At 40.5% G+C, this 20,293-nt stretch overlaps 1 long non-coding RNA gene across 1 annotated transcript; it reads left to right on the top strand.

The window, feature by feature from the left end:
- The first annotated feature begins 12,122 nt into the window (after window positions 1–12,122).
- Window positions 12,123–18,319, top strand: LOC119914031. The gene is made up of 2 exons (XR_005446708.1): window positions 12,123–12,318; window positions 17,958–18,319. It is a non-coding gene; the product is annotated as an uncharacterized LOC119914031 (long non-coding RNA).
- Window positions 18,320–20,293: the final 1,974 nt, after the last annotated feature.

Here is a 20,293-nt window from a genome sequence, read left to right as displayed (position 1 = left end):
CACTGTGATAGAAAAATTGTTGCTATTGATAGAAAATATTGTCACTGTTGGAAGAAACATTGTCACTGTGATAGGAACATTGTCATTGCTGGTAGAAACATTGTTGCGCGTTACACACGGTAGCTCAATCTTAATCAAGCTTAATCTTGAGAAGCTGCAAAGCTGCAGTCTCTATTCATTCAACTTACACTGTAAATTTTCCAGCTAAACTGAGGCTATTTTAAGAACCTTTTCTCTCTCTCTCTCTCTCGCCTGTCATTCACTGGTCTTGTGTGAGTTTTTCGTGTATGCCATGCTCCTGACAACTAAATGCACGTCGTGGTTCCTCGCGGGTCTATTTCAAGTAGCCGGCTATTTAAAAACGATAAAATATTCTTTGTGTGGTTCATCAACGATGATAAATTATCCGAAAGTCCCGCAAGGTGCGGACTACTCTAGTGAAGCCGGGGCTCAGTCTCTTCAGCAAGTGTTCCTCTTCAGCCACCACACACACACTACGCCTACACATGCACACTGACGACACAGGGTTAGGGATACAATTTTGGATTTATTTGCGCACTTTTAAAAACATTTATTGAAAGTTTTATTCTTTTTACATGTTTATTTACAGCATTAACCGTTGAAATGTATATTGTAGTAGGCTATATATTAACTTATTAGGAGAAAACTGGTAGTTCTATGTAAAATCAGACCCCCATATTGCCAAAATGGCATGATCCTTGTTTCGCTGCGAAGCTTTGACTGTGAGATTGACAGTCAAATCAGGCTCCGCCCATCAAAGCATCGAATCTTTGACTATTGGGGGTCAGCCCTAATAGAAACATTGTCGCTATTGTTAGAAACAGTGTTGCTGTGGATAGAAACTTTGTTGCTGTTGGTAGAAACATGGTCGCTGTTGTTAGAAACTTTGTTGCTGTTGGTAGAAACATTGTCGATATTCATAGAAACATTGTCGCGGTTGGTAGAAACATTGTCGATATTCATAGAAACATTGTCGCTGTTGATAGAAACATTGTCGCTGTTGATAGAATAGAAACATTGTTGCCATTGTACCTGTTGCTTTTCAACATTACTAAACACAACCTTTAATTATATCTATCTACTTTTGTTGTCATGTAAGAATTTTGGCTCCCAACAGCAATGTCTGCTTTTCACTGACTGCTTCTATCATGGGGGGTTGATGCAGTTTGTGTGTGTGTGTACGTGTGTGTGTGTGTGTGTGTGTGTACAGATTGATCGCTCCTGTCATAGCAGGATTGCTGCAGAGTGCTGAACACAGGCTGCTAATTGATAGAGCTCCTCTGGGCCTCGTTCACTCCAACAGCAGACAGAAGAGACAGAAAAAAACAGCAAGGAAACAGAATGAAGGAAACAAGGAGAGCCCAGTAAAAACTAATCTGCATGGACAGATAATATATCATCACCACGGGTATCATCATCATCATCAAGTTCACTTCATGTAAATGTTGCTACTGCAGAAAGAGGTGTTTCTTTGTCAGTAGAAATTACATTTGTTGGTAGAAACAGCATTTCATGGCTAAAAACGCCCCACACTGTACTGAAACATTCATCGATGTAAATAGAGAAATTACCGTTGCCAGGAGAAACATGATCGCTATGATTATCAATACCGCTGCTTGCTGTGACCACAAACTCTTAACTTGGTTGGTAAAAAATCAACAACCCATCAATATCATCATCATCATTAGTAAAAGTCTTCTCACTGGCTAAAAAAAATCAACAGTGTGAGTAGAAAGCATTAATTGTGAGGTAGAAACATCACCGCTTTGAGTAGAACTATAAACAACAAATGAATCATCACCAGTATCACTGAGACATCAAGCGGTGCAGCTATCGATTATTTTGGGAATAATCAGATAAGAAAAACTTTTGCTTTTTAAAAAGAGCAATAGTAAATCCAAAATCAATAAATAAGACAAGTCTCTCAAACTAACTTTTTAAAAATAAACATTTTTTTGCTTAAAGCCCCAGTACAGTCAGTTTTAACTGCCGTTTTTGGTTAAAGTTCTTTCTCAAACAGAGAATGGGGGTGTGGTTCATAGTCGGACGTAATCAATTACCATGGCAACCAGGAACTGACCGGCTGTTTCTGGCTGTTCGCTAAAGATATGCTGTGTTAACATCACTGCACTGTAAAGTTTAGTACACTGTACTGGCAGGAGTATTACTTACCCATGATAGAAACTAATGTGTGAGTGTCAGCTGTTCAATCACACAGTAGATGGCCCTGTCACGCACTGCACATGATAACGTTGTATGATGCGCTTACTTTGCCGTGGGGTACCAGCTCAACCTGCCTTGCCTCGACTCGGTTTGGCCATGCTCCATTTTCCATTGCAGATAGTACCCAGAGATGGTACCCCTCAATGTAGCTGGTCGTCATAGCGACTTTCAAGCACATTTTTGTTCTGAAATCAAATTGAACCAGGCACCAACCAGCACCACTGAAGACTTGACCACTAATCATTTTTAACCACAACACAGTGTGCTGTGTTCATGGATGTTCTGAACGTGGTTTACCATCACATCTCAGTTAGAGTGGAAGAAGCTGCAATTGAGTACAGATGTTTAATAATGGCTGGCCTCCACAGATTCAGGTCCTTCCTTTCTTTAAAGAAGAAAATGTAATAATAACAAAAGCCGACCTAAACGGAACAACGAAGCTTATAATGTTCTGTCTCTGCTGATGTTCAGTCTGAGATGTGTTAAATAATATGTATGTATAATGTGTCTTCCTAAGTTTCAGTGCGCTCAGTGCTCAGGACCTCCATATTGAGCTGCTAGTTGACAAAAACAAGCAGAGAAGCCACACACTTGAGGTGCCAATGCTCATTATTGAAAATTGAAAACAGTTTTGATACAGTGTATAGGTTTTCATCATCAGAGTAGCTATGACCTATGATTGTGCAGCTGCTCTTGTCACATCTTTGCCTCTTGCTTGGCCAAAGCCATGAGTGCTCCCTTTATAAAACTAATTACACATGTACAAAACTCAGTACACATTTAGAAATATTACCTTATACACTGAAACTCCACACAGAGCCCATGGCTGGATTCAAACCTGCCTCACAAATTGAAATTAATTAATTATTAGTATGTAATACTCACACACAGGTAACGTCATGTTAATTAATAAACATTTTTACTTCGTCAAGTAACATTAGTTCGATAGTGTGAATAAATCATTTGAGTTTGCAACTCACCATGTCATCTGTCCTCCAACACCGCACGCACAGATGCCATAATTAAAATGAACACCACACTAAACCAAGAGGAGGAAACTAAAAAATAAAATGAAGACCCTATGTTAGCTAACTTTCTGCAATAACTATGCTAGCTAACTACACCTGGCTAACTACAACTTTGTTAACTTAGATAACTAAACTGGAAAGACAACAATCAGACAGACAGACACTGAGAGACATAGGCTACCTAAGTTCTAAGTAAAATATATGATAAATTGGTTAGCTAGCTCACAACGATGTTTACCGGTTTGATGCTCTGACTTAACGAGGCGTGACAGTTTTTTAACGAGGCATGACAGTGCGCCTGCGCAAGCTTGGAGAATGACGTATGACTTATGGAATTACTATAATCATACGTCATCACCCAGTTTTAGCAGCTAAGCAATTCTTGCAACTTTGAGCACAAAATAAAGCTATTTGTTCTCGTGTGTGAGTGACTATTATATGTAATAACGTGAATGAAGCTTGCGATACACCATTTTATTGTCTTGAGCGAAACTTAGCTAACTTAGGGAAATCATAATTAGCCCACCTATTGATTTTCATTCTTTACTAGCCTTCACTTCAACTAACCATCATACTGATTCACGTTAAATGCTAATGTTAACGTTACCTTGCGTCGGGGCACATCTGTGGATTCGATGGGTGGACTGGATGCTGTCTGCGGGGATACTGAAGCATTGCCACTGTGCTGTTGTGGTAAGCTAGCTCAGTTTTCGAGCCGGAAGCCTTTGGTGAACACACTGTTTGGTGCTGGGTGAAACACTGTAAATCAGGAGACATCGGGCTCCTGAAAATTCTTGGCTTGTGAAACTTAGAAGCACTTTCGGGGAAAAAAATAAACAACAAAAGCAGTATGAAAGGGGTCTGTCATTGCTTTATTATTATAAATAGACATTACATCTTCACCCCCCCTGCCTTCTCCCACCCATGTCCCCCCTCTCTCTCCACTCCCTACTTCACATCTTTTTCAGTCTGTTCAATATTTGATGAGCAGATGATTTGACACATGCTGATGAAGCACAGCACCCGATCTCCCTCACGCCCCAACCCCCACCCTTCTCTTTCAGTATTCTACTACCCCTCATCATCCTCTTCAGTCACTTCCTGACTGCAGGCCAATGAGGTCAACCGACCTGTCCCTCCATGGCAACCGTCATTAATGTCTGCCATGTCAGCTGAGCTGGGACACAAGATGGCCGCTCAACTGTAAACCAGATACCAACCTCTGTTCTGCTCTGCACACTCACACACACGCCATGGCAACGGCATTCCATGAAAATTTAAAAGCTTCACAATTCAGCTTGCGGAAGGTCTTAAACACACAAGGCATTAAACACTTAATTTCCTGAATTCTGGAGACATTTTCTGCACCAATTTATGGTGGAAATGCCTTTATTTTTATAAAGGGAAGGACAAAATATAATAGAATGTAAAGCAGTAATCAGTCGCTTATTATTATTTTTAGTTTATATCTATATATCGGTTATTTTCATGCATTTGTCGAATTATTATTTTTGGCCCACAACACAAGAAAACAGCTCGAGCAGAGGGGGAGGGAGTGGGTGCTCTAAGAGATGTGATTGGGCCAGCCCAATGTCAGTATACGCCTGATGCTTTATGGGCCGATCGTTGGCCCATTTTTTAAAAACAGTTAGGCCTATATAAATAAATAGTTTGACTTGTAGCCTACTCGATGAGAGGAGCGCACTGCCCTTCATCAGAGGAAGAAAACCAAAACTGAAAACACTTGTGATCAGACAGAAATATCACCAAAATTCCACATAAATGTTCACTTAAGCACCTCTGAAAAAGTGCAGATCACATCCGCTTTAGAGTGAATGAAGCATCCTGGAGCAAAGTGCCTCTGAGCGAGTGGGAGAGAGACAGCAGGACACAGAGGACAGGTGTTACTGTCGTCAGGTGTGTCATGATATTCTCTCACTACTTTGCGGCGTTACCGTTTGTGTAACAAATACACTGACTTGACACTGACCGACAACATTTATATTTAAATGTATTGATTACAATTTTGCTAGGGACAATTCAGAAGTCGCGGATAAGCCCTGAATCTGTGAGCAATGTGCGCTCTTTCTCTGACTCCCTCTCTCTCCTCTCTCTCTCTCTCCTCTCGTGCTCATTCTAAACGCAGGCAGGCTGAGTAACAGTGGGGGGTCACGTTACGTGTACGTGTACAAAATGTAGCAATATTATTGCGCGTAGCCTCCGCTTTTTGAAGACCTGCGAGACAGGCTGCATCATGAAGACTATTGCATATTAACATGGAAAATATTTTTGTTGCCGTTTTTGAGTTAAACATAAAGCCCCGGAAAGTACCTGGCGACGCTGATGGTAGGGGGCACTATCGAGCCTGTATCAGATATCAAGAGGCATAAACTAGGGCTAGTATGCAACTCAATGTTGCCAAAAAATATAGGAAGTAAATATAAGTCCTATATGAATAAAAACAGGAACACACAAACTATTTTCCTGTGTAGATGGAAATGAATAAATTATGTTTTGCCTTTCTGTTGTGAAAACTGGTATGCTTGGCTCAGTGTCTGATTACAGGTTATGGAGGTAATTTTCTGCAGGATCCATACAGTAAATGTCAGAGCTGGGCTCTGTATTGAGTGGACGAGGTAATGAGCTGCTGGCCTTCAAATTGATCAGCTCCTTAACAGGTTTGATGGTCAAACAGTCCAGCTCCATCACAGTTTCTCCACCAGGCTGTCCAGGTCCTGAGAGGCTCCACCTTGTGTCTGCTCCTCGTGTTGTCAGGTTGACAGCCCCCTTTCTTGACCTTTGCCAAAGCTTTAATGAACCCTTTCTCTCCGCTTCTGTCTTGTATGTTTTCAGTGATTTTCTACTGTGTTCTGTCCACTAAAGCAGAAACATGATTACACGAACAAACCTCTGAGGATGATGGTCACCCGTCTGCTCAGAGCAGTAGCGAGATTTTAAGAACATTCATGGTCTCCAGAGGAAGAATCCTAATGATTTTGATGAGTGCCTGAACTTTACAGTAGTTCAACTAGGGATTTAAGAATCATTTTGATGATACATTCTACCAAACACTTAGTGATATTCATAACATAAATATAAACTCTCAAAATAATGCAAAAGTAGTCATGTTTCTATCCAGCTGTTTTTATAGGTAATTCCAAACTGTGCATGAAAACATCTGGCTGAATCAGACCTCTGTCTGTCTTTCTGACCCTCGCTCTTGGCATAATCTGTTGGTATAACATAACATAAACATGTTTCAATACATGCTGCAACACAGAGAAAGTCACCACATTAGCAGCGGGACAAAAGAAACACTTGTGGCCAACAGAAAAGCGGGTAAAACAATAGAACCAAACGCCACTTACAGACCCTGAAGCTCAGTGCTACCATCTGCTGTTAGTTCCGCCGCAGTGTTGCATCATGTTGTCTGCTCTTACTAAAACACTGCGCTCCTAGCAGACAATATAGGAACTGCAGATTTTAAAGAAAATGAAGTTCATAAATTTTATGATTTTTTTCATATTGCAGATTTATCCCCCGGGCTGGACTGAACCCCCTGGCGGGCAGTAAGTTTGACACCCCTGCTGTAGCGAGAGGAACTCCTGACATATCAACACGATTTATTCTTACACTGAAAAACTCTGACAGGGCAAACTTCAGGGTGTGTTAAAGCACTGAATAACCTGTAGATTAATCATTACTGTGACAGATGAAACGACAGACACAACTTGTAATTCAAAAAACTGTCCCGCTTCAGAAATTTACTTGCCGTGCTCGAAAACAGTTTTCCGAAGATGGCCAGGGGAAACATATTTGGCAGCTCCATGAAGGGTTGCATGCTAAAGGTGCTGTCACAGCTTGGACTGCAAATGCAGTCAGGGCTCTGAGAAAATCGGCTAGTTACTTTCGCCCAGGTTTACCCCTACTGATGCATACAAGCAGGAAGGGTGACAAAAGCAGGTGGGACACCAGGACAGACAGGAAACAAAGCAAGAAACAAATACCAGAGACTGATGATTATAAAATAAAACAGGAAACCAATGGTTAAACCAAACCCTGACAAACAGATACTGACATATTTCAGTTTGAACTAAAGTGGTGGGTCGACCCACCGATCAGCCAGGTCACTAATTTGCAGTAAAACAACAATTTTGACTAACGCTAAAATGTAAAATCAGTAGACTTCCCATTATGTGTTTCAGTCTGTTGTTGTCTGCTCTCTAAACATTCAGCTGCATTCCCGGTGGAAAAACTGATTTTACAGAGATGAGCACAAAACACTATAAACAACACATGACAATAAACAAAAGTAATCCAGAAAGCAGTGGACGTAATGAGGAACATACACTTTCTAAGTTTCAACTCAATATGTTGTCCCAAATGGGAGAATTGTCCTGGTGAATTCAACACAGTATTATCATTACAGTAAGACAAATTGATGCTGTTCTGAAACAGACGCGTTAATGGGGCCTCTCTCAAGACACATGATATTGTACATATTAAGAATAACAAAGCAGAAATATGTGAAATTTTAAATGAACATCTGTACACACACACACACACACACACACACACAAAACAAAGACAAAATATAATTTTTTCTGCACTTGTGATGATGTGACCAGGGATCACAGATGTTTTAATATCTGTCACAGTCAAACTGATCTGTAGATGATAGATCCTTACTGATCCACTGGGTAACTGATGATGGGTGGGTTGCCAATCAGGAAGCTTCTGTCACCGATGTCTGGGTGAATTGTTGCAGTTGACTGAAACAGTAATGTATTTTTGCAACAATCTTACTCTATAGTATGCAGTACAAACCCATAAATATGTTTATTTTAATTTTTAGACTTGATGTGTTCACCAGCTAGCCTCTGTGTCTGTCTGCTTTTGGATGCTGAGCAGGTTGTGTGCAGTGGCTTTTCCACTGAAAACAGCTGCCTGCTGCAGCTGAAAATGCTGGAAGAGTAACCAAAAAAGGAAATTTGTGGGCCAGGAAATCAAAAGAATGAGCCAAAAGATGCTATGCTAGATGTGAGAGGACACTGTTGTGTCCATTACATACCTACACTATTTCAGTTTTAGCACTCCTCCAAATTATTCATTAAATTACAAGTGTGCTGATGCTGTTTGAGTGGTGAACATTTGTAAGGGGGTGGGCGTTGGGCGATATGAGTCTGAAGGGAAAGAGGGGAGAGAATAGCCACTTTCATTCGGAGATCCTGCGAAGGACAATAAAGTATACTACTACTACTACTACGACTCAGCAGTATTACGCACAATGGCAGTATTTCAAACTGGGAGCCATTCATGGAAGAAAATGCTGTGTTAAGTTACTTCTAATGCAAATATGAACATTTCCTTCTGCTGCAGTTTCACATCAGGGGTGGAGGCAGAAATTGTAAACATTTGGGGCATAACTTAAACCTAGGGGGGGTCTAGGCGTATGTTCCCCGGGGCTATTTTTTTCCACATTTACGGCAGCTAATGCACAATTTTGTAAAAATCATGATAGTTGCCCAGCGGAAAGAATCGTCCTGTAGAACCTACTATTGCATTCAAGACCTTTCCAAATGAGGTCTGGTGAACCAGTAGTGATGTTTTATTCCCACCATGATTGATTGGTTTGCCAGAGTGGAAGAGGGAGAAACTGTAACAACAGCACCAACTCAGTTGGCAGAGCCTATATGTCAAAGCATGTGAACACAGTGTTGTGTAATTCTCTCACTGTCAGAATGGGGAGACAACAGTTGTGCACCGCAGGTTTTAACCTGTTATTCTATTGTAAAGCACTTTGTAACCACAGTTTTGAAAGGTAAAGTAAAGTAAAATTTTAATTACTAAAATGCGGGAGTCAGACAGGGTTATGAGAAAGATTAAAAGTCTCAAAAAACTGAGCTATCTGCTGAGTTTGGAGGTAATGATGGTGAGAACTGGTGTGGCAGAGGTAAATGGAGGTAAGCGTGACTTGCAGGGTGGGAGGAGGCAGTAAGTACCGACGGCGAAACTGGTGCAATGCAATGCGGCCCAGCTAATTGCCAATTGGATTGTGATCAGATGATGTCATATTTTCATTCATACTGTGTAGGCCTATAATGAGTTGCTGTGTTTTTCTTGATTGTTATTTCTGATGTGGTTATTGACAGTGTTGGGCAGTAGCGTCGCTACTAGTAGCTCCGTTACTAGTTTAACTACATTTTACAGTAGCTTGGTGGTAGCGTCGCCATTTTCTGAATCAAATAGCTTTTCAGTAACAAAGCTCGTCTATTTGCCGAGTAGAGTGGTAGCTTCCACACACACTACATTTCCCCAAGCATTTCTAAAGGATCAGTAAGTGATGGTAGTCAATGGCAAGAGACAGTTTATCTTTTAATCCCGTTAGAATTGAACCCTGAATTACACATATGATGTTGGTCAATTTAAAATATAATTTTAAGTCAGGAAAGTCGCATTTTGTTGTAAAACAGTAAAGTTACATGTCGTTTTGTGTGAAACCGCTCAATGAACTACATCTCTCGTCTTGCACAATATACGTCACCAAAATGTTAGCGCGGTAAAGCTAGCTAATGTTCATTGCTTTCTTGCTACTACCTAGATAATGTAGCTATGTTCCACGCAGAAATGTATCTCACCTGATGTGTTTAATCCAACGACTCCTGGCTCTTTTATCAAATCATCCTCTCATGTAAGTGTTTTGATGTTGGCTTCAGTAACGTTAGCTTCAGTCATTGACAGAGACAGTTACAACGTCACATACGCGACTTTTGGGTTTGTGGTCTTTGTAATTATGTATTTTCACAGTCTTATATGTCAACAATTTAACATCAAACTACGACCTTCTTTAATTTAAAATGTATCTTTTAAATCGACAAAGATCATATGTTTAATTCAGGGCACAATTTAAACGGGATCAAAATATTTGTTGTCTCCTGCCATTGACTACTGTACATTATTTTTCCAAAATAAGGTCCCATGGTGGTCCCCCGGGAAGGGGAGGGTCTTAGGCTCTCTATTGTGATAGTTAATACCTCTTGTGAGAAGGATCAGGGTCCAGCCTAGACAGCTCTTCCTCTAGGGAGGAGGAAACATTGATATGTAGTGGCAGAAACTTGTTTCCATGAGATGAGACATTTCTCTCTCTCTCTCTCTCTCTCTCTCTCTGACCTATTGCCACGAATGTTTAGGTTGTTTAGGTTGCAATGTTGCCAGAGCACAAATTCACAAATTCACATATAAACAATGAAAAAATATATTATTAATAAACAATGTAATGACATTATAAAAATTAAAGAAAGCGGAATAAAAAAAACAAGAACACAATATAGGCCTTTGTTACATTAACATATGTCTTGCTTTTTGACAAACAGTGGAATTCTTCAAAGGAACAATTATTAAAATAAGAAACAGTATTATGTATTACATGACACACATATACACCTATACACATGACAATGTGATAATTAAGTTACTTTATACAAACAACAATGGTTCTTTGTTGCATGAGGAAATACATTTAGCTGTAATGATATAGCAATAGGTAGGAGAGTTTCTGTGTTTCTGATTTAGCACACACACTGGAGCAAGTTTTTAGTCTTTCTTCTTTTGCTACTGTGGAATGAAGTTGGTTCAACATAAATTTGGCCTACACTGTGTGTGCGTGCGTGTGTGTGTGTACATATATATTACCTAACTATAAAATATAAAAAAAATTTGAAGTAGCTTAGATGTACCTAAGCTACTTTTTCCACATTGCTGTAGCTTAGCTTGCTACATTTCACAGGGGGGTAGCTTCTGTGTAGTGAAGCTTCATTTAATGTAGCTAGTAGCTTAGCTCACTACATTTTCCAAGTAGCTTGCCCAACACTGGTTATTGACATACTGTGTCAGCTACTTTGTGTTGATTTGTTACTGTAGGCTGGCTAAAGCTATTTTATATTTGATAGTCAGACAGCAGGTTTGAGTCGAGGGCAGGCTATAAGATTTGTGTTTCGCAGTTCTGCTGCTGTCCGTGGTGCTTATCAAAGGCTGCAGGTTTGCAATTGCATGGAGTCGTCATATGTCTTTATGCTTGAGTGTACGCAAATGTGCTTTTTGAGGCGAAGGACACAAAAAAAACTATGTTATGCAGTTGATAAGCCGGTAAAATAGGTAAGACAGTGTAAATCTGGTGTTTCAGAGGTAAGTAAAGCCCCCACCCCTAAATTAAAAGCACCACAATAAGGTTCTGCATTGATATGGGATTAATATCCTGCCTTGATTCAAAACTGAAAATAAAGTTCTGAAAGGTTGAAAGTAAGTGTTTGAATACTCAAAATCTTACAAAAAAAAGTATTGCAAGATCGAAAACTAAGATTTGCAAGCTTGCAAAATGTAAAAAAAATAACAAAATCTCTGCAAACATTATGTTGTTTCTGAGTTTCAAATTTGTCCGTGTTCTCCCAGCGTTTGTTTTCCAGGTTTGAAACCTTGTAAATGGTGATCTGAAAACTGGTGTGCAAATGTGTGAAAAAGTTTTGACACTCTGAAAATTGAGGTTCAAAAGGGCAAAACTTGATTACATTACATTACATTTGCACTCCTATTGCAGACTATTTTTTCAGAACTGAGTTTACAACAGCCACTTGGCGGAGATACGCCTACACAGTTGCGAGCTTGCTACTCACGTGATTTGTGGCAACGTTGTCACGCAGCTCTGCTCTGAAACTCAGACTGAAGCTTCGCAACCTTGCAACGTAAAAAAAAAAGGCCTGGAGGCAGGGCCTTCTGCTCTTGGCCAATCCTTGGCTGTCTGTTGAAGTACAGTCCAATCACAAGTCATATTCACTGGATAGACGTATTGACAGACTGCTCCGCCAATGACAGAAGCGGACTGGACACGTATTCAGGAAGCACAGCTCCCTGGACGGGCTGGCTGTCTCGGTTCAAGCGGTGCATGGATGTGGAGAAGAAATCTGCAACGGGTAGTAGCTCAGGGCGGTTTGTTCATCAGCGCGATGTCACCTGTGGTTTTGTGTTGGGAGATGCAGTAACTGAACCAGCGGTGAGTAAGAAATAGTATAAATAACATGTAATTTGTTAAGCTATGAGGAGAGGAAAAGTCCGCTAGCTGCTAAGATTTTATGCTGTGTAAAATGCAGGCTTAACTTACAGTAAACTATCAATGGAGACTATCAACCAGACAAATCTCGACATTTATTAAGCCAAAATGTATGCTTTTGTTAAATGTGATTATTCTATTAAACCACTTTTATGTGTGGTAGTGGAGTCATTTTAAACTAACTTTTTAACTTTACTGTAGTTAACCAGTAACAACTATTTGTGTTGTTGTTTTTTCTTTTATGGCCTAAAGCACTTAAGACGATGAGCAGAGCATTAAGGAATTGAGTTTGCATGTGATATGACAACATCAATATTATCTGCGAATAGAATGGGCAATGCAGATTCAGACATTAAAGCAACGTCATTTATATAGATGAGAAACAGAAGTGGCCCAAGAATATATCCCCGAGGTACTCCACAACATAGCTTTATTCTGTTGGAAGCACTGCTATTTATAGATACATATTGCTCTCTATTATTTAGGTAGTCGCTAAGCCAGTTGATAACAACATCCTGAAAACCATAGCAGTAAAGTCTGGAAATCAGAATTTTATAATCAACTGTATTGAAAGCCTTTAATAAGTCTAAAAATATACTATTGCAAACATGTTACTGTCCACTGCTGTGGAAATTTTGTGTATATGTTGTAACACATCCATATAATTTGAGTGTTGTTGTCGAAATACATAATGTTTATACAGGATAGTGTTGTCATTCAGGTGTTTTAACATTCTTACATAGAAAAGAGCTCATCCACATCTTTTGGGATGTTGTGGAGGCTTTTCAAGCAATCCTCTTACTTCTCTAGCAAATTCATCAAGTCTCTTGTTGTTTCGACCATTATCGTCAGAAAGTTCTTATAGCTGCGCTCCTGCTGCTCCAGCTGCTCTCTCTAAAACATTTTCTGCTGTTCCATCAACTCATTACCTGGGTTAGAGACACTTAATGCTTGTGTCCGCTTCTCCTTTTCGGCAGCATGACAGCTGTGTGCAATTTTAGCTTTTTAGATTCAGCATGGCATCAATGGTGTTAGTAACACACTTATAGCTTCACTTCTCATTAGTGAAGCTTGCTGGGCGTCTCTCCATCATCTGCTGAATATGCCTACAGCAGTGAGCAGGAAAGGACCAACGATGTGAGCGGTTTAAGCCAGTAGTGGAAGAAGCACTCAATTTTTATACTTAAATAAAAGTACAGATACCACACAAAAAATGTTACTCAAGTAAAAAGAAAAGTCATCCTACGGAAGAGGATTAGGGCCACATGTGATTTTTTTTTTTTGAGTTCTACAATTAAAGTCAGAATTCTGAGATCAGAGTTTAAAGTCACAATTCTGAGGTTGCTTTCCCACTTACGCTGTGTTCGAAACAGGACAGCGAGGCATCGAGTGCTGTTCGAAACAGCTCAAACAATCTCTTGGCTGTTCAAAACCAATGTTAACAGAGCCGCCTTCACTTGAAAGTGATGCCTTCTGAGGCAGCTGTCTATTACGGTATGGAGGCAGCGAGGCAACTGCCTTCCTTTCAAACACAGCCCTAGACCGTTTTGTTTTGTTCCGGAACAGATACTTTGTTACAAGTCATTTTGAATATGTCACTTGTGTTCACACCATTGTAAAGCGGTCCAATTCGCATACCCTTCCAGGGCTTTCCTTATGCCATTACGTTCCTACCTTATGCATGCAGGTCGCGATTGTCGTATTCACATATTTCCAAACGAACTGGGCTAAAACGGAAACACCCCCTTGTTTCGGAACAATGTCTCAAATCGATCCAGGTGTGAAAGCACCCTGAGATTAAATTTAGAATTCCATATATTAATGTTATCAGCTCCATCATGCCTGTTCAAACTGGCTTCCCCAGGTTTCCTTCAGTACATTTTCAAATATAAAAATACTGCTTAAAATTTCTTGGCTGAATGTGATTATTTACTGAGATGTGCATCCACATTGCCCAGCCTATCCAGCAAATCAACATATAAATAGTCAACAGTCAATGTGAATTAATTCCTTTCTATTTTGCATTAGTTAAGAGCTGTAACTAAACCTTGACTGAGAGACCGATTACCACTGTCATGATTTCAAATGATGTGTGCCTATGAGGAGTGCCCTCATATCTGTGTCTGGACTGGTCCGCTCAAATGTTTCTTGCTGGAATGCACAAATTTAATTTCGTGCATGTGCATATGAACGCATATACACTTGCACTTGTTATCTTTTCCGAGCTACAGTTTATAAACACAATGGCCAGTCAGCGTTTATCAAACGTAAATAGCTGTGTTTCACTCTAACATTGTTCAGTCACAGTCTGACAAAAAACATATTCACAGACAGACAAGAGATGCGCTCCCCAGCTGGGTTAGCAAGACAGACAGAGTAGAGAGATTCACTTCAGCTGCAAATGAACTTAAAATTAGGTACTGTTATCATGACATCTGACTATGTAAGGTGAGAACACAAGTTTACCTTATTGCTGTTCCCGCAGTTCACTCTCATAGAGTTTTACCACTTATCGTGCCTAGGATAGTCCCTCTTCATCCTCTCTTCAAAGTTGTAGGCTACTCATAAACACTCGCTTTCACCTTTGACTAGTGTTGTAGTCAAGACCGCCCAAACTAAGACCAAGACAAGACCAAGACCAGTACCCCACATTACATGACACCCAATAAAATGTGGAACAAGATCATAGGTACTTCTCAAATTGATCTGAAAAATCCACATTCCCATTAGAACATCCACATACAAACACTAAGAGCTGAAATCAACGTAAGCATCTTTATTCAACACCATCATGGGGAGGGTTGACAGTCGTTAACAGTAACAACACATTTTTAATTAGCGTTATTGGTTGTATTTGAAGAAATAGGTTTTACATTCAATCAAAGTTAGGATGTTAACAAAAAATCAGACAATGCAAAAGCAATTTATTGATATTCCCAAAATTAGGGTCTTGAAATAAAATCCCGAGTCCTAAATGTCTGAGACCGAGACAAGACCGAGTACAAATGCGGTCGAGTCCGAGACGAGACAGAGACCATCAAAAAGTGGTCTCAAGATTATTTTTTTTGTACAATTTGCAAAAAACATAACATATTTATGTTTCATTTTTGAAAAAAATAAGTCTAACCAGAAGTCAAGAGATTCAAAGAACCCGGCAATTCACATAAAAGTAAATCCAACTTTACTTTAGTTCAACAATCAAATAGCATTGCAATAGCTTACTGTGCATTTAGGGACATTTGTCAGGTCTAAACACTTTCAGTTAAACTCCCTGAACGAAAACATTTTCTTTCATTTGTTTCATCCTCTGTTTTTATTTCAACCGTTGTTGCAGCTCGACATTTTCAAGTGGAGTTTCAGAGCTTTTCTATCCTCTCATCCCACTGCCCAGCAGCACGGAAGCCTAGTTCAGCCATTTCATTTATTAAACCGCTGTTTATTATTTCTGCAGAAACAGCTGTTTTTCAAGTGCATCACTTAAATCAACGTAACCTCAATTTTCAAATCTTCCAAATGGAAATGATATCCTATTCCTTACCCATCTAGGGTTTATGTCACTTCAATAGTTATGGACAGCATATTTACGAATGTCATGTAAGAGAACCAATTACGTTAAATTTGTGGTGCCTGCGCAACCAGTATTCCCACTCGATTACTTTTAAATGTTCTTTAAGAAGTTATGTGAAGCGGTTGCCACATTTTCTCCAAATATCCACTTTAAATGTCTGCCATGCTCGTTCCAAATGCTGTGTGTGGGCTCTGCTGGTATGATCTGCAAAAAAAACAGTGGTGCAGTGGCTAAAACACCTGCATTTGGTGAGAGAGACCCGGGTTCGAATCCTCTGTGAGACACCAATGTGTATCTGAGCAAGACACATAACCCCGAGGCGTGGGACCTCTGACATCTATAGTGATTGTAAGTCGCTTTGGATAAAAATGTCAGCAAAATAAACCTTACCCCAGCTGTGCCGTGCTCATCACTGCTCCTGCCTTGCAGCTGCAAGGTTCAAGTCCACCTCTACACTTCTAACTCGGCCTTCATGTCAATCGAGGCAATCAGTGACATTTAGACAAAGATGATAATAATGGTATTGCAGAATTAATATTTAAATAGATGAGTGTTTAATACACACCGTTTTTTGGGAGAATTTGCTCTCATCCAACATCACAAAGACACGGCGCCTACCAATCCTCATCTTGCCTTGACGTTGTTGTTTACTGATAGTTTTAATGCACACCTATAAATGCATACTCAGGATGGCTGGGAGACAATTATGCTACAATGTAACTGTAGTTTAGCACACTGAATTCCCTGCCTACCTCTCTCAAAGTGGAGGCCATCTTTGTCAGTGTTCAACCGCTGCTGGCAATGCCATCATCCATCATGTCTACCTTCCTCAGACGCAAACACATACCGGTAACTATAGACGTGTAAGGAATGTGGTTTTGTGTTCATGTTTTTTCCTGTTTAGTCTGTTTTTATAGGTTTGGTTTTGGGTTCTGTAAGTTTTATTTGATCTTGTCTTGTTTGCAGTGGCGGCTCCTGCCAAATCTCTCAGGGGGGGGGGCAATTGTTGCGATGATGGCTAAGGTGACCAGTTCAATGGTCTTAGTCCGCTATAACACAAGGATTGTTCATTAGGCTACATACTGTACAGTATTTGTGAACAGCTACATCGTGAAGTTCATTGTCTACAATGAATGAACATTTCACAGTTAAGATCAACATATCTTTAGACCTTTGGATGTTGTTAGGACCCGTGAGGTCTGGGTGCTGTGTTTGTGTTGCTGTGGGTGTGTCTGTCTCTCTCCTGCAGGTGTGTACCTGTATCCTGGGCGTGACGCTGGGTGGAACTCACAGCTGTAGCTGATCAGCGGCAATTAGTGGGCCGTATAAGCTGAGCCAGTGAAGCGCTCGCATCAGTCGGAAGCTGGAAGCCGGTGTGGTGAGCGCGGGTGACCTCCACATGTGCTTCCCCAGCGCGGTGGGAGCCGCAGAGATCATTTTTAGTTTAAACGCTTTTTTGTTACTTTTGATTGAGAATAAATACATTAACTCGACACATGTTTTGAGTCGTCTTTGGTTTTTCCACCCGGTTATTTATTTCTTTGTTCGTCCCACACCCCTAGACAAGCCGGGGATGTAACAGATATAATGAATAATGAAAAAAAGAATGACTCTCACAATCATCTGAATTAGCTGTGACAAACCTTTTATTTAGGAACAGCAAATCCAGAATAATGCGCAGTGACACTGGGCTGATGTGCTATGAATAAAATTATTTACAGTTAATCTTGCGTTGCAGCTAAGGGACCCGTCTCAAGTAAAAGGCTACAGTTATGTAATAATGTCACATATGCTGCATATGAAGATGGATCAAACATAGCTAATGTTAAATGTTTAATGGGGTACAGAGGAGCACAGTATTTTCATTCTTCACACATTACACAAGACTAATAAGGTAAGCAGAGAGTAGTAAAAAATCCACTTGTTATCCTGTAGATACACAGTATTATTAGGGTTGTGGGCTGTTAAGACTTGGGATGCATGGCTGCTTAGGAGGTGTGTTCTCTCTGTGCAGGGGGCGTGGTAGCTGGCTCGGCACCTGGCTCTCCTCCACACCTGCAGCAGATCAACTCATCACCGCTGTGCTCTTAAGCTCCAACTTCCTGGAGGGCCGGTGCTAGATTGTTTTTCACCATCCGTGGTAACAGTTGTCGGCCTACTCAGACGATTCTCGTTCTACTCGAGCCTTCGCCTTAAAGTTTGTTCCTAACTGTTTTTTGTCTCTTCATTTTTGTTTTCAGACCTCTGCTACGTCGTGCCCCCTCGCCAGCCACACTCCTGGATCCACAAGCTCTCTAGCCTCCCAGCCTGGCCTTCCCAACCCTTGCCTAGTTATTGTTTTTGTTCTCAAGAATAAACCCTTTTTTCACACCTTCACTGGGTCTGTGTTTGCACCTGAGTTCTACCACCACCCAACCTTAACAGTGGGCTGTATTAAAGTATCCACTATTCTCCTGTACTCTATAATCACACAGTAACAACGAGCTATGTGCTGTTCTCCCATTCTCACTCTGTATTTACACAAACATCAAGGCGTAAGGGGAAAAAAGGCATATTCTATTGTATTTGGTTTATTTTCTGTGTTTCTTTCCTTCTTCATTTTACCCTCCTCTGACAAGATGCCAGTGGTGATCACATCATGCTACCTCCTCTTTCTTCTTCGGTTTCTGGCAATAAAAGAAAAAAAACAAAACATCAAATAATTGTTAATGGTTAAGTGCAGCTAACGTTAAATTGACTCCACCACCACACTTGACTTAATAATGATCACATTTAACATAAGCATAAAATTCCGCTTAATAATAACTATCAAGATTATTAGCTTAGCCTATGGCATTTTACGGAGCATAAATTAGCTTAGTGGCTAGCGGACTTTTCCTCTCCTCAAAGCTTAACAAATAACATGTATTATTTATACTGTGTCTTACTCACCGCTGTTAAAGTCGCTGCATCTCCCGCCACAACACCACGGTCGAATTTTTAGCCTGAACGTACATTTTCTACAGCAGCTGCTCGTAGTGAGAGCAACAAGCTGGAGGACTGCCGAGTCATTTTCAGGTGGCAGAAGAAAAACTGCCTTTACATGAAAGTCTATGAGAGAGATCTGGGCGAATTACAACCAGACTGAAATAGCACCAAAAGAGGCGGGAATCCCCAGAACACGACTTGACGCTGATTGGACAGCAATATTCAGAGACAAACTGTCTGTCAAAAAGAGTCACAGCTAACAGTGTGGTAGAAAGTGTGAGAAAAATCCCCTGCCTTGGCGGTGCGTCGCCCGGTCGCCCTAATGATCAAGCCGCCCCTGCTTGTTTGGGGTTTTGTAGCTTAGTTTATTCTTATGTTTATCTGCATGTTTTTACCTTTTCGAGTCCTATGTCTCCATGTTTTAGTGTAGTCCTATCTCCTTTTTGGTCCTGTCTCTGTTCCCTGCCCTGATTTTGCAGTCTTGCCATGTTTTGTATTTTACTTTGGTAGATCTTTGGTAGATGCCTAATTAGCTCCTCACGTCATTCACCTGTGCACTCCCTCCCTGCACGTTTGCTTGGGTATCTATTGCTCTCAGTTGTTTGTGTTGTTTGTGATGTCCTTCGTCTGTGTTGAGTCTTCTGTTCTGTGCCTGTGCTTTTTTGGATTTATCCTTGGATTGTACCTTGTTACTTAGTTATGGATTTTCCCTGTGGATTATGTTTTTGTTTGGAGTTACTTTTGTTTGGACATTTGCCACTGTGCTCCCAGTGTAAGCCTGCTTTATTTATTTAATAAATCTTTGAACTGCATCTTCCTTGCTGTAGCTTGCGTTTGGGTTCACACCTTTGCTCTCTGCCACTGCGCTCACTGCCTTTCCCATGACAAGATGAACTCCAAATGACCCAGCAATGGTCTTCTTGAGTTTCAAAATATAGTCCCAGGTGTGACAGATTTCATTTTTCCATGCAGTTGTTGTTGGTTAATACAGCATCTACAAGTTTTGAAAGTAAGATTTTTTAAATTACCATTCATCTGATTAACTACAGGCAAAGTCTGATTCTTCGTATTGCAGCATATGCTGAATGAGAAACTGACTAACTACTAGCCTACTTTTTTCACCATTTGTATCCATCGGCGTTAGACACAGCCATTAGCCAAGTGGGTCTTTTGCAGGAGCACGTCAAAAGCCTAATTAAGATACTCCTTTTCTGCATCCACAAAATGTTTTTCTACGACTTCTCAAACTGTCGTCCTTTCTTATATGTCTAATTTCATTCTTGATGATACTCTCAGGAGCCATGTCAATTGTGACCTCTAGGCAGCGGTGTCGTTATGGTGCATTACAATTGTACTGGGAACTCTTTCCAGTCAGAAATTTCA

The sequence above is a fragment of the Micropterus salmoides genome, unplaced genomic scaffold (genome assembly GCF_014851395.1).
Source record: "Micropterus salmoides isolate LMB-PRFRI ecotype aquatic unplaced genomic scaffold, ASM1485139v1 Ms_hic_scaffold_20, whole genome shotgun sequence".
Taxonomy (NCBI): domain Eukaryota; kingdom Metazoa; phylum Chordata; class Actinopteri; order Centrarchiformes; family Centrarchidae; genus Micropterus; species Micropterus salmoides.
The sequence above is the reverse complement of the archived record's forward strand: the minus strand, read 5'-3'. Positions and strand labels throughout refer to the sequence as shown.